Here is a 15731-nt window from a genome sequence, read left to right as displayed (position 1 = left end):
CCAGGGCACAATTTGCCAGAGCCCTCTCTTCCTTTGAAGTAACTACCAGCAATATTCAAAATGCTAAATGCTCCATCTGTCGGGGCCCTTAAGTGAGGATTCAGGGTGCAGAGTCCCCAGCCAACCTGCCATGAACCTGTAGAAGGAGCTTGAAAAAGACATTTACTACTAGGAACCACTAAGTTTTGCTTTTTTGTTACTGCTACATAAACTAGCCTATCTTAATACACCCCTCCCTGGAAAAGAGAACACCAGAAATTTTTTTTTTTAACTTAAAAAAATTTTTTTGGCTCATGTGGAAATTTCTGAGCCAGGGATCAAACCTGCACCACAGCAGCAATCCCAGCCGCTGCAGTGACAACACCAGATCCTTAACCCACTGCACCACAAAGGAACTCCCAGGACACCAGAAATTTAAATGCATAATCGTTTAGTGGAATTCTTGGCTTAAAGAAAAACAAAGTCTTTAAGGCAAACAGATTACTCTTAGAATTATTATAGAAGTACAAATAGACTTCAGATTTATGAATTTACTCCTTTTGGGAATGGTGGTCTCTCATTTAATCTTACAGCCATTAGAGAACTCCAAAACTTAGGATGATTCTGGTGATATTCTGGTCTGTACTATTAAAAAGGTCAAGGGAGAAAAACAAACTTGACCTCTGTAAGCACTGGACTGTAGTAGACCACAAAAACAGAAGCACACCAGGCTCAAAGCAGTAAGAACACAATTCACAACTAATTGTGTATAAGAGGGGAAAATGAGCAGGTGGAGGTGAGAGCAAGACTGATGGCCCTTATAAAGCCATAGTCCCAACAGCCAAGTCTAAATAGGAAGCGAAGGATGCGAAAAGTTCTAGGAGGCAACAGGCAGAGGTTTTGTCTCTTTTGCTTTCTTTTTGGACCAGCAGAAGCAGGAGAGAGATGACTGAATTTCAGTGGCTAAAGAAACTGAGATGAGCGGGTCAGGAACCCCAGGTAAAAGCAGCACTATAAACAATCAGCTGAAGCAGCTCATCCAACAGAAGTGAAAGGCCCTGAGGGTATTCTGTTTAGGGAAAAAGTCAAAAAGAACTCAAAAGAAATAAAATAAAATAAAAAACATCAAATCCTGGGGATTTAATTGGCAAATCCAATCCATTTTAGCAAAAGAAAGGTCATAGATGAGAGAGTTCAAGGAAGTGGAAGAGGAAGAAGTTCCATATACATTGACATTTTGATAAGAAATACCAGCTTATGTGTAATTTTCTAACAAACCATTTTCTAAACTCCAAAGGTAATTTAAAGAAAAATTGTTGCACATAACTTTCTAGCTGTTTCATAATCAACTACTATATATATATATATATATATATTATATATATATATATATATATCCTATTTATTTATTTATTTTGTCTTTTCTAGGGCTACTCCCACAGCATATGGAAGTTCCCAGGCTGGAGGTCTAATCAGAGCTGTAGCTGCTGGCCTACACCACAGCCACAGCAACACAAGATCCAAGCCACATCTGTGACTTACACCACAGCTCATGGCAACGTGGGATCCTTAACCCACTGAGCAAGGCCAGGGCTCAAACCCACAACCTCATGGTTCCTAGTCGGATTCATTACCCACTGCGCCATAACCGGAATTCCTATACACTTTTTAAAAGTATTCATTTTTTTGCTTTTTTTAGGGCCACACCCACAGCATATGGATACGCCACAGCCATAGCCATAGCAAAGACAGACCCAAGCCATATCTGCCACCTACACCACAGTTCTTGGCAATGCCAGATCCTTAACCCACTGAGTGAGGCCAGGGATCGAAACTGACTCCTCATGGATACTAGCTAGGTTCATTTCTGCTGAGGCACGATGGGAACTCCTAAAAGTATTCATTTTTTTTAAGACTATCTATTTTACTTATTTCCACTCTTACCTTTATTTGCTGCCTTACACTAACTTCAGGCTTTGTTTGTTCTTCTTTCCCCAATTCCTTTAGGTGTAAGGTTAGATTTTTTTACTTGAGATTTTTCTTGTTTCCTGAGATAGGCTTGTATGGCTATAACTTTCCCTCTTGGAAATGCCTTTGCTGTGTCCATATATTTTGAGTTTTTGTGTTTCCATTTTCCTTTGTTCCAAGGTAGCTTTGATTTCCTCTTTGATTTCTTCAATAACATTGGTTGTTTAGTAGCATGTTGTTTAGACTCCATGGGTTTGTGTTTTTTTCCCAGTACTTTTCCTGTAGTTAATTTCTAGTCTCATACAATTGTGGTCAGAAAAGATGCTTCATAAGATTTCAGTCTTCTTAAGTTTACTGGGATTTGTTTTGTGATCCAATGTGATTCAAAAAATATATGCACCCTATGTTCATTGCAGCATTATTTATAATAGCTAAGGTATGGAAACAACCTAAATGTCCACTGATAGATTAGTGGATAAAGAAGATATAGCTATCTCTCTCTCTCTATATATAGATATTTATAGATATATATAATGGAATATTACTCAGCCATAAAAATGAAGTCTTGCAATTTGTGACAACGTGGATGGTCCTGGAGGGTATTATGCTAAGTGAAATATGTCAGGCAGAGAAAGACAAATACTATATAATCTCATTTTTATGTAAGATGAAGTGATCAAGAAAGGTCCATCCTGAAGGGGATATTTGACCAAAATAAAACCACGTTGTTGCAAATGGCATTATTTTGTTCTTTTTTATGGCTCGTTAGTATTCCATTGTGTATATATACCACATCTTCTTAATCCATTCATTTGTGGATGGACATATAGGTTGTTTCCATGTCTTGGTTATTGTGAATAGTACTGTAATGAACATAGGGGTGCATGTTTTTTTCAAAGAAAGTTTTGTCCGTATGTATGCCCAAGAGTGGGATTTCTAGGTCATAAGGTAGTATATTTAGTTTTCTGAGGTACCTCCATACTGTTTTCCATAGTGGTTGTACCAATTTACATTCCCACCAATAGTGTAGGAGGGTACCCTTTTCTCCACACCCTCTCTGGCATTTGTTATTTGTTGACTTCTTAATCATGGCCATTCTAGTAGTTTTGATTTGCATTTCTCTAATTATTAGTGATGTTGAGCATTTTTTCATGTGCTTGTTGGTCATCTGTATATCTTCTTTGGAGAAATGTCTATTCAGGTCTTTTGCTCATTTTTCCATTGGGTTGTTGGCTTTTTTGCTGTTGAGTTGTATACTTTATTTGTATATTGTAAAGATTAAACCCTTGTCATTTGCATCATTTGAAACTATTTTCTCCCATTCCATAGGGTTTTCTTTTATGGTTTCCTTTTCTGTGCAAAAGCTTGTCAGTTTGATTAAGTCCCATTGGTTTATTTTTGATTTTAATTCTATTGCCTTGGGACATTGATCTAGGAAAACATTTATAAGATTGATGTCAGAGAATGTTTTACCTATGTTCTCTTCTAGGAGTTTGATGGTGTCTTGTCTTACATTTAAGTCTTTAAGCCATTTTGGGTTTATTTTTGTGCATGATGTGAGGGTGTGTTCTAATTTCATTGATTTACATGGAGCTGTCCAGTTTTCCCAGCACTACCTGCTGAAAACAATGTCTTTTTCCCATTGTATATTCTTGCCTCCTTTGCTGACGATTAATTTACTGTAAGTGTCTGGGTTTATTTCTGGGTTCTCTATTCTGTTCCATTGGTCTGTATGTCTGTTTTGGTCCCAGTACCGCACTGTCTTGATGACTGTGGCTTTGTAATAGTTCCTGAAGTCTAGGAGAGTTGTGCCTCCTGCTTGATTTTTGTTCCTCAGGATTGATTTGGCAATTCTGGGTAGGGGAGGGTATTTAATGGCAGTTTGTATGGAGTCTTTGAGAGATAGTAAATAGATCAGTATGGCTGAAGGGGAATGCATCAGAGGAATAGAATTGAAATCATAGAAGTAAGGGAGGAACAGAGCATGTAGGGTCTTGAAAGACATTATGAGTAGTTTGGCTTATACTCTAAGATAAGTCCCTGGAGTGTTGTGCACAGATGTGACATGATCCAACTTAGGTATTCACGTGATTGCTTTGGCTATGTACAATGGATTACATAGGAGAGGGGAGGAGTAGTAATATGGAAAACCTTTCGGAAGATCCAGGTTAAAAAAAATAAGGATGGCTTGGACTGGGTCTTAGAAGTGGAAAAAGTGAAAAGTGATCAGAATACAGATATATTTAAAGGTCGAGTTGACAAGGTATTGATGGAATGCCCAAAAGGTAATCGATCCCAAGATGTCTGGCCTAACCAGCTGGAAGTGTTGGTTGCCAATAGCTGGATGGGAAAGACTAGAAAGTGGAATGTGGCATTTGGAAATATCAGAGAGTTCTCTATTATTATGCAGGTTAACAGTTTATTCTATTTCTTGAAAAGTATAAGGAAAATAAGCATGAATCCTGTGTCCAGGATTAGAACTAGGTATGCAGGGAAAATATCTAGAAAAGCGGTTGTTAGTAATGGTTTCTCATAGAGTAGAAAGGGAGAGTTCACCAAATTTTCTTATTTTTGTACCTCTTAAAAGTCTTATTATGGACATATTTTAATCATATATCAATGCTTCTCAGCAATATGTAACTATTTATACATACCATAACATGGAGAAATCCCCCAAAAAAGCATATTAAGCTAAAGGTAAGACACAAAAAAGGACACGTTGGATGATTCTATTTATATGATTTTAAAGAACAGACAAGACTAATTTATGATGATGGAAGTCAGAATAGTGGTTGATTCTGCAAAGCTGGAGGTGGAGGATTAACTAGAAAGAGCAGAAGAGAATTTTAAACTATACTCAACTTAATTTTCTTAGACATTAAGCACTGCTTTTTAAATATCTCCCAGAAGTAATGGCATAAAGTACAAACATGGTTGCTGTTCTTCAGTCCACAAATCACCATATAATGTACTTCACTTCTCTCAGATCTGCCTGATTGATCATCACACTGTTCACACACAGACAACAAGTCACGTAGTTATTTTTTTTAATCTCCCCATAACATTTTACAAGAATGGATAATCAAAAGAGGAATTGACCAACATAGAGAAGGGAGCCAGGAGCTGGGTTTTAGGGTATGTAGTAGGTAGAGAAGGTACGTACCACTCAGTAGTATGTAGGTACCGCTAGAGAGTTTTTCAAAATGATTTTATCAATTGGTACTATATCTTGCAATATATAAGAACAACAATTGCCCTACATCCTCACCAATTTTGGATTTTGTCATTCTTTCCATTTCATCCATCCATCCTGGTTGAAGGTAGTCTTAACTCATTGTGGGTTTATTTTTATTTCTCTGATGACTAATAATGTTGAGCTACTTTTTATATGTTTATTGCCTATTTGAGTATACTCTTTTTTTTTCTTAGGTTGTCATATTTTCTCATTAATACATGGAAGTTATTCATATATTGCAAATATGAGTCCTCAGGTGATATGTATTGAAAATATCTTCCTCCTGTCTGTGGCTTGCTTCTCTTCACTATTCATTTTGTCTTTTTATAAATACAATTCTTCATTTTAGTGACATTCAAATTAGTCTATTTTCTTTATAGTTATGGCCTTTTGCATCCTATTTTAAGAAATATTTGCCTTTCTTCACATTCTGAGGGTATGCTTCCATGCTTTCTTTTAGAAGCTGTATTGTTTTACCTTTCACCATGTAGGTCTATGATCTATCTTAAATTAAGTTTTGTGCATAGCATGAGGTAAGAGAAAAGATTCATTTTTTCCCATGAATAATAGATTCAATGCCATTTACTAGAAAGATAGATCATCCTCTATGCACTGAATTGTAATGGGGCCTTTGCTGTTAAATCAAATGGCCATATATCTGGATTCTTTATTCTATTTTACTAGTCTATTTCTCTAACCTTGCACCAACACCATATTAACTACTATTGCTTTACAGTAAATCTTGATACAGATGCATGTTAGTGTAAGCCCTTCAGCTTTGTTCTACTTCAAGATTACCTTGGCTGATCTAGAACTTTTGTATTTTTATATTCATTTTAGAATCAGTTTGTCAATTTCCATTAAAAAAAACCTGCTGACAAATGATGCAACGGACAAGGGCTTAATCTCTAGAATATATAAGCAACTTAAACAACCCAACAGCAAAAAGCCAATCAATCAATGGAAAAATAGGCAAAAGACCTGAATAGACTGTTCTCCAAGGAAGATATACAGATGACCAGCAAACACATGAAAAAATACTCAACATTGCTGATTATAAGAGAAATGAAAATCAAAACAACCATGAGATACCACCTCACACCAGTCAGAATGGCCATCATTAATAAGTCCACAAATAACAAGTGCTGGAGGGGCTGTGGAGAAAAGGGAACCCTCCTGCACTGTTGGTGGGAATGTAAACTGGTATAGCCACTATGGAGAACAGTTTGGAGATACCTTAGAAATCTATACATAGAACTTCCATATGACCCCGCAATCCCACTCTTGGGCATCTATCCGGACAAAACTCTACTTAAAAGAGACACATGCACCTGCATGTTCATTGCAGCACTATTCACAATAGCCAGGACATGGAAACAACTCAAATGTCCATTGGCAGATGACTGGATTCGGAAGAAGTGGTATATATACACAATGGAATACTACTCAGCCATCAAAAAGAATGACATAATGCCATTTGCAGCAACATGGATGGAACTAGAGACTCTCATACTGAGTGAAATGAGCCAGAAAGACAAAGACAAACACCATATGATATCACTTATAACTGGAATCTAATATCCAGCACAAATGAACATCTCCTCAGAAAAGAAAATCATGGACTTGGAAAATAGACTTGTGGCTGCCTGATGGGAGAGGGAGGGAGTGGGAGGGATCGGGAGCTTGGGCTTATCAGACACAATTTAGAATAGATATACAAGGAGATCCTGCTGAGTAGCATTGAGAACTATGCCTAGATACTCATGTTGCAACCGAACAAAGGGTGGGGAAAAATATATATATACATGTAAGGATAACTCGATCCCCTTGCTGTACAGTGGGAAAAAAAAAAAACCTGCTGAAATTTTGATTGAGGTTCTATTGGACCTATAGATTGAACTAAGAGGAACTGGCCTCTTTTTAAAAAAATTTTTTATTGAAGTGTAGTTGGTTTATACTGTTGTGTTAACTTCTTCTGTACAGCAAAGTGATTCATAATACATATATATTCTTCTTCATTTTCATTCCCATTATGGTTTATTACAGGATATTGAATATAATTTTCTGTCCTATACAGTAAGACCATGTTCTTTATCCATTCTGTATAGCAGTTTGCATCAGCTAATCACAAACTCCCAGTCCATCTCTTTCCCAGCTATTTTTTCCCCTTAGCAACAGCAAGTCTGTTCTCTATGTCTGTGAGTCTATTTCTATTTCATAGATAAGTTCGTTTGTGTCATATTTTAGATTCCACATATAAGTGATATCCCATGGTATTTGTCTTTTTCTGACTTCATTTAGTATGATAATCTCTAGGCCCATCCATGCTGCTTCAAATGCCATTATTTCATATTTTTATGGCTGAGTGGTATTCCATTGATCTATTAGACCAGAAAGTTCCTTTTTTGGGAGGAGGGCTGTGCAGCATAGGATGTTTGACAGCATCCTGGCCTCCACCCACTTCTCCAGATAACAGTAACATGATAATCAAAGATGTCTGCAGACATTGCCAAATGTTCTCTCAGGGAAAGAGGGAGTCAAAATTGTCCCAGTTAAAAACCACTTAAAAAACTTAGGTTTGTAGTATACATCTTAAACTTATTATGGTCTATTTTCACATGTTATACCACTTCACATTTAGTATAAGATCTTTATGAAAGTAATACTTCCCTTTTTCCCTCCCAAACTTTGTCTTATTAATTTCATACATTTACTTTCACATATGTGATAGTCCTCACACTTCATTTTTTTGTTATTGTTTAAAAGATTACTTTTAAAAGAGTTTTAAAAAGTAAGAAAATATGTATTTGCCCATAGAGTTACCATTTCTTCATTCCTTTGTATAGATTCAGATCTTCATCTGACATCATTTTCTTTATGTGTGAAAGACTTCAACAGTTCACACAATGCAAGTATGCTATTGACAACTTCTTTGATCTTTCATACACTTAAAAAAGTCATCTCGGCCTCATTTTAGAAAAATATTTTAGCTAGGTAAAGAATTCTAGGTGCAAGCAAAGACAGTCATAAATAAGACAATATTCCTGTCCTCATAAAATTTGTATTCTAACAGAGGTGAATAGAAGACAATATGTAAGAAAAAGTCAATAAGAATTATAACAGCCAATGATAATAGGTATGCAGAAAATTTTAAATAGAGGTGATACAAAGAAGTAACCAGGGGAGTTCCTGTCATGGCTCAGTGGTTAATGAATCCGACTAGGAACCATGAGGTTGCGGGTTCAATCCCTGGCCTTGCTCAGTGGGTTAAGGATCTGGCGTTGCTGTGAGCTGTGGTGTAGGTCGCAGACACGCCTCGGATCCCGCATTGCTGTGGCTCTGGCGTAGGCCGGCGGCTACAGCTCCAATTAGACCCCTAGATAGATGCTTCAGGTATCTTGGTTAGGGAAGGTGATATTTGAGCAAGGAAGAAAATTACCTCTGCTATAGGTCCAAAGGAAGCACATTGTAGGCAGAAGGAACCATGAGAATTGCTTATTTGTCTCTCAACAATATGTAGGGTAGCGATGTAATCATCAGTGTTCACCCTCTGTCAGTGTCATTTGTTTGAAGAATGGTTTTCCTTGCATTTAATCATCTTTACGTTGTATTTTTCCATTCACATTTTTTACTTATCCAAACAAATATCTCCTTTATGATGACTCCTATCCTTTCTCTTTCCCTCTTACTCACTCTTCGGTGCAGGAGGAGGGTGTACCTGTCTGATGGATGAGTTTGAAAGGAGGTAACACACATGCTCTCTCAACCCCTCAGGGCTGCTGGGTCCTTCCCCAACCTGAGTTGGCCTCAGGACACACATGCTTGTCTCTGGCAGGCCATGTGCTGCACCTGCTTCTTCCTGCTTCTATCTCCAGCCTCAATACCCACTCCTGACATCTACTGCAGAAAATCTCTGACATTGTTTAAATAACTCCACTCATGGATTTAACCAAGTAACAGATGCTACCACCAGACACTCTGAGAACAAAGAGAAGCCATTCATAACTCAGTAATTAAATATCCTGCTTTCTGATCCTGGCCCACTGTCTCTGATCTGAGACTTTTTCTAAGAATATTCACTAATTTGGGAATCATCTCCTCCTGCCTTTAACTGTGGATTCCTCAGCTCTGTTGAGTATTGCCGTCAATATGAATTTTTTATTTCATGTTTTATAGTAATTTCTTGATTTTTAATGTGCTCTTAGAGCTTTGGTACCTCTAATAGCTTATAAGATTCCAGAAATATTATGAAATATTTCCCCCATTATTTCAGTGAATCATTGAGGAAAGAGAAGTAAATCCCTCTCACTAGTTACATCAACCAGAGTTCTCATGTGAACATTAGGATGATTTTTTTCAAATTAAAGTTATGGATTAACTGGGGTAGAACTGACATTTTTCAAAAAGGAGCCTTGGGTGATATCTGTTCCATAGGGCACCATATAGTTTACAACTTATTAAAATTATATTTTACTCTGTTTCCCCATGGAATCTAACAGTAAGTTATATCACAAACTACAGCCTGAATCCAATTACTTATCAACACCTTCTCTGCCACTATTCTACCTAAAGGTCATTTTTAATAAGATTTAAAAATTTTTTTTTGGAGTTCCTGTCTTGGCTCAGTGGTTAATGAATCTGTCTAGGAACCATGAGGTTGCGGGTTCAATCCCTGGCCTTGCTCTGTGGGTTAAGGATCCAGCGTTGCTGTGAGCTGTGGTGTGGGTTGCATTCGCGGCTCGGACCTCCACATGCCACAGGAGCAGTCCTAGAAATGGCAAAAAAAAAAAAATTGAGGGTGCTCTATGCCTATGGCCTGCAGAAATTCCTGGGCCAGGGATCACCCACCTGAGCCACAGCAATGACAATGCCAAATCCTTAACCACTAGGCCACCAGCTAAACTCCCCTAAAGGTCATTTTAAGTTCTGCCTTCAACAGGTCATTGTTGAGATATAGGAAAGTTGTTGATGTTTGTATAGTTTACAAGTATAGTTTATGAGTAAGACTAGGCAGAAAATTAAAGTTTATAAGGCCACTTTTTTTGAATGCATAATAGTTCTGTTAGTTTTATTTGATCTTTGGGGATTTTCCAAAGAAACAGTCATCATCTGCAGATAATAATAATTTTTCTTCTTTCATAGTTGTTATTAAGATTTTCTACCTCCAATTGGGTAAATTGTAATCACTTAATATTATACTAGAAAACTATCTAGTTCATTGAATGTGTCAAATGTATCTGTGTCTGTTATTTTATTTTTCATTAATAGTGTGGGAATGTGGTTTTTGAGACTGAAGCATTCTAAGTGGGCTCAATGTCTTATTTTTATTTTTATTTATTTATTTTTTGTCTTTTTGTCTTTCAGGGCCACCACTGCGGCATATGGAGGTTCCCAGGTTAGGGGTCAAAACAGAGCTGTAGCCACTGGTCTACACCACAGCCACAGCAACGCAGGATCTGAGCCGCATCTGCACCTATACCACAGCTCACGGTAACGCCAGATCCTTAACCCACTGAGTGAGGCCCAGGATCAAACCCATGTCCTCATGGATGCTAGTCAGGCTCATTAGCCACTGAGCCATGACAGGAACTACTTTTTTTTTTTTTCAGTGACTTATTTTAATTAATAATTTTTGTCATGTAAAGGAGAAATTTTCTAAATTTCTTGCTTTTATTACAAAATATATGTTGAGCTTTATTAACTTCCTGTTCAGTATCTTTTAAGATGACTTTGTATGATTTTTTTAATCTTTGAAGAATCCTTTGAAGGAGTTCTTATCTTTACTTCCACTTTTAAAGTCAGGACACTGAGGCCTAGAGAGGTTAAGTTATCTTCCCAAGGTCACTCAACAAACAGATGCCAAAAATCGTCATTCCAAATCAGATCTTTCTGAGACCTTGCCCTTTATATTTTATTTTATTTTATGTTATGTTATGTTATGTTATGTTATTTTGTTTTGTTTTTTAAGGCATATCTATGGCACACTGAAGTTCCTAGGCTAGGGATCAAATTGCAGACAGCCTATGCCACAGCCACAGCAATCAGGATCCAAACTGCAGCTGGGACCTACACCATAGGTCACAACAATGCTGGATCCTTAACCCATTGAGCAAGGCCAGGGATCGAACCCATGTCCTCATGGATACTAGTTGGGTCCGTAACCCATTGAGCCACATAAGGGAAGTCCAGGACCTTGCCCTCTTAAACACAACATTGCACTGTAGTTTGGAGAATGTATGTACAACACACACACACATACACACACACACAGTTTTTATATTGTATGTCCATCTTGATGCAAAGGAATCTAGAGAGAGGAAGCAGATGAGAATTCAGGATATTAAGAGCACAGTGTCCATGCTGAGGTTCTTAAGTGGGCAGAAAGAAATGGAACACGGAGTAAATTATAAGTCCCCACTTGGCCCACCATAACTATGCTTCTCTGGAAGCAGGGGTGGAGCCAGGATGTTGTTGACCCTCCTTGCTTCTCCTATTGGAGTTTGTCGTTTACTTACATTGCCTGATGCTCATGGCTTCATCCACCAAAGGGCATGGAGTACCCCTGGTGCTGCTCCCATGTTGGTAAAATTCATTCAGGTTCTTCCAAAATGTCTCAACAGCAGTGTAGAGGGTTGCACAATGTCATTTCCTCCCACGCCCTACAAATTAGTGTCCTCCAGAATCTGTAAATGTATCATTATTTGGATATAGCATCTTCGCAGATGTAATCAAGTTAAGATCATATTGGATTCTGATGGACTCTAATCTAATGACTGGTGTCCTTATAAGAACAGGGAAATTTGGATACAGCCGCACAGACAGGATAGAGGTCCATGTGAAGATGGAGGCTGAGATTGGAGTTACACTGCCACATGCCAAGAATATCAAGGATTGCTACCCCCATCCCCCCAACCACCCTCTCACCCCCAGAAGTTAGAAGAGGAATGGAAGGATTCTTCCCCATATGCCATGTCGACACCTTGATTTCAGACTTCGGGTCTCCAGAACTGTGCAAGAATACATTTCTGTTTTAAGTCATCCAGTGTGTGGTGGCGTGTTAGGAAACTAATCCAAGCAGGAAGCTTCCCAGAACCTCTGCCCCAACAGCCCCAACAGCCCCACCAGCCCAGCACAGCTGTACAAAATATTCCTCTTTCTAAATATTGGGAAGAAAAAAAGACAAAACTCCACTTTTATTTATTTATTTATTTATTTATTTATTTTCATCTTTTCTTTTCAGGGTGGCACCCTCGGCATATGGAGGTTCCTAGGTCAGGGGTCCAATCGGAGCTGTAGCCGCCGGCCTACACCACAGCCACAGCAATGCCAGATCTAAGCCGCTTTTGCTACCTACACCACAGTTCACGGCAACACCGGATCCCCAACCCACTCACTGAGGGCAGGGATCGAACCCAAAAACTCATGGTTCCCAGTCTGATTCATTTCTGCTGCACCATGACGGGAACTCCCCCAAAACTCCACTTTTATTGGGGGCTTCCGTATGAATCACCATTTTCAACCCTCAAAAAGAGACATGACCCCTGGCCCAGGAACATCTGCATACTGTTGGGGGAGTGGCCAAAAAACCAAAAGATAGGGAGGGAGAGAGACATTAAGCAGGTCAGTGGGGAGTTAGCTACATTCCAATAATTCTACATTTCATTTTACAGAGATTTTTCAAATCAAGTGCACACTCCTGTATGAACACACACAAGCATGCACATTGTTTCCAAGTCCTTTTCTTCTTCAAAACCTGAGGGTTGAAGTAATAAAGTCATACTTATTCTTAGGTCTTTAAATGTCAGTTCTCAGAATAAACATAGAAGTCATCTTGTCTTTTCTTTCTGGGTAACTTGTCTTGGGCTCTCATGTTTCAAAGAAAGAGGGATGTTTCTTTGAGGACTATTCTTAAATGGATTCTCTGCACTTTTATAACTGATACGATGATGTTTTTTCCATGTAATAAATTGGTTATGTCCTAGGAGCCCTGGTTCTACTCTCCACAGGGCTGGTCTTTCCTGTTTCCTCTAGTGCTCCTTTTCTTCCTGAATTTCTTCTATTTTCATGGCTTTCCACCTCTCTTCATGGGATATTTAGACTCCTTGAGTACTTGATTTTGTTCTTAACTTCCTGTGACCCTTTTTCACTCTTTACAGAATTTTCACCTTTTTTTTTTTTTTTTTGGCAGTTCTTCAGTTCTGTAACTTGTTTCATTTTTAGCCATCATTGTTTATTTCTTTTAAACTTATCACCTCATTCAAGAAGTGGTCCTGCCTCTCTGGTAGCTTCTTCAGCTGATGTTGCAAAATTGCTTAATTGAAGGTCACTGCATTTACTTAGATTTGTTCACTGTTTGCTAAGTCTACACTGAGGGGTTATTGCTTTTATTTTGATCAGACAGGGCTATTGTTTTTCTGTTACTGTAGCCAGGAGGAAGAATCTGGGCCTGTTTTTTAATCCACCATCTTCCAAGAAGTCCTCTATTATCTTTAAACTTTTGTGCCAGTCAAATCTCTTGCTCCCGACATCTCTTCTTTTCCTTAAGTTCCTCTTCACACATCCAATGTCTAACTTGCACGTTTAGGTTTGTATAAATGTTGGTATCAATTCTTTGTTCTAAATAAATCATTCCACGTGACAGCAAGAAAAATAACATATTTATTTCTTACAATAGCAAGCATAAGATTGTTTACCCATATCTAGTGTTTTAAATTTTTCCTTAAAACACTATCTTTATTCAAGAAAATTTGGAAAACAATCTCGTATGCACTTCTCTATCAACCTTATTGCAAACATTTCTACTTGTTATGACAGAGATGTGCATAAACTCACTTTTAATGATTGGATAACATTCTATTAAGAGGCAGACCATTCCCCCCAGTCAGATATTTAATTTGTGAAATTATGTGTATTGTTCTGGTCTGCTAAGCATCCTTCAGGTACTTACACTCTCTACCTGCCCCCAAACCTTCTCTTTGGAAAGCTGTCCTTCACATGTGGTCCTGGTAGTATCAATCTCTGTACTTGGTCTCCATGGTCCCCCTGCCTGCAGCCCCAGTGACAGAGGGGCACATGTCTCAGGCCTGGTTAATCCTAATTCCTGTAGTGGTTTGGACCTAGTCCCAAGAGCACTCTTGCAACTCTAGCTCTTCCTAGTGTCTATCACTTGGAATGCATTTGCTGTTCAGTGACATAAAACCTACTGAACAATGGCTTTTTAAAGATATTTGTCAATTTACCTGCTTAAGAAGTCTATAGGCTGTGATTGTCATGAGTTGATGTCTGTCTCCCCAAAAGATATCTTCAAGTCCTAACCCTAACCTGTGAATGTGACCTTATTTGGAAATAAGGTCTTTGAAGATATAATCAAGTTAAGATGAGGTCATGAGGGTCAGCACTAACTCAATTTGACTGCTGCTCTTATAAGAAGAGGAAAACCAAGGCAAAGGCAGAGACGCACAGGGAGAAGGGTGTGTAACAACAGAAGCAGAGGCTGCAGTGATGCAGCTGCAAGCCAAGGAAAGATATGAAGCGATGGCCACCACTAGAAGCTAGAAAGAGGCAAGAAAAGATTCTCCCCTACAGCTTCCAGTGGGAACATGACCCTGCTAAAACCTTGACTTGGACTTCTGTTCTTCAAAACCACAAGACAATTTCTGTTGTTTCAAGCCACCCAGTTTACGTGAACTTGTTATGGTAGTCTTAGGGAAATAACACAGCAATGCATTGAGATCCCAGGAGATGCACAAGAAACAAGAAAACCTGTCATCATTAAGTACACAGAGATAAACAGGTCAACAGAATCAGAGGACATGTAAGCTAGTACTTATTCATTAAAAAAAAAATGAAAAAAGAAATTACAGAGTTCCTGTTGTGGCGCAGCGGAAACATATCCTACTAGGAACCATGACGTTGAGGGTTCGATCCCTGGCCTTGCTCAGTGGTTAGGGATCTAGCGTTGCCATGAGCTGTGATGTAGGTTGCAGACTCGGCTCAGATCCTGCATTGCTGTGGCTGTGGTGTAGGCTGGCAGATGTAGCTCTGATTCAACCCCTAGCCTGGGAACCTCTATACGCCATGGGTGCAGCCCTAAAAAGAAAAAAAAAATTACTAAATGCTTATCATGGGCCAGTAACTGCAAAGTTGCAAAAGGCAGTACATGGATTTGTTAAGATTGCCACTATTATTATTGGGGCTTTTAAGAATACTGAGTACATGGTCAGCCCTGTGCTTCATGCTGTCAAGACATTATCTTATTCAGTCATTTCTACAACCTTGTGAAATAGCAGTTATCCTGATCTTCCTCATGTCTAACAAAGAGAACCCCAAAGCTCTCAACCAGTGATGTACTTTATGGACTGATGAGTTTAAGGGAATGTGCAAGAGAACCTGGTGACAATCATCTGTATCTCAGTTTTTGGAAAAAGCCCCAATAGTTCGTCCTGTTGTAAATGCATCAAAGACTCACACTAAACTTGCCTGTCCACTGTGGGCATGACCCAGGACATTTGGCTTCTGCATAACCATACACCATGGGACCACAGCCTGT

Source organism: Sus scrofa, chromosome 13 (assembly GCF_000003025.6).
Source record: "Sus scrofa isolate TJ Tabasco breed Duroc chromosome 13, Sscrofa11.1, whole genome shotgun sequence".
Lineage (NCBI taxonomy): Eukaryota > Metazoa > Chordata > Mammalia > Artiodactyla > Suidae > Sus > Sus scrofa.
Note: the sequence above shows the minus strand (reverse complement) of the source record.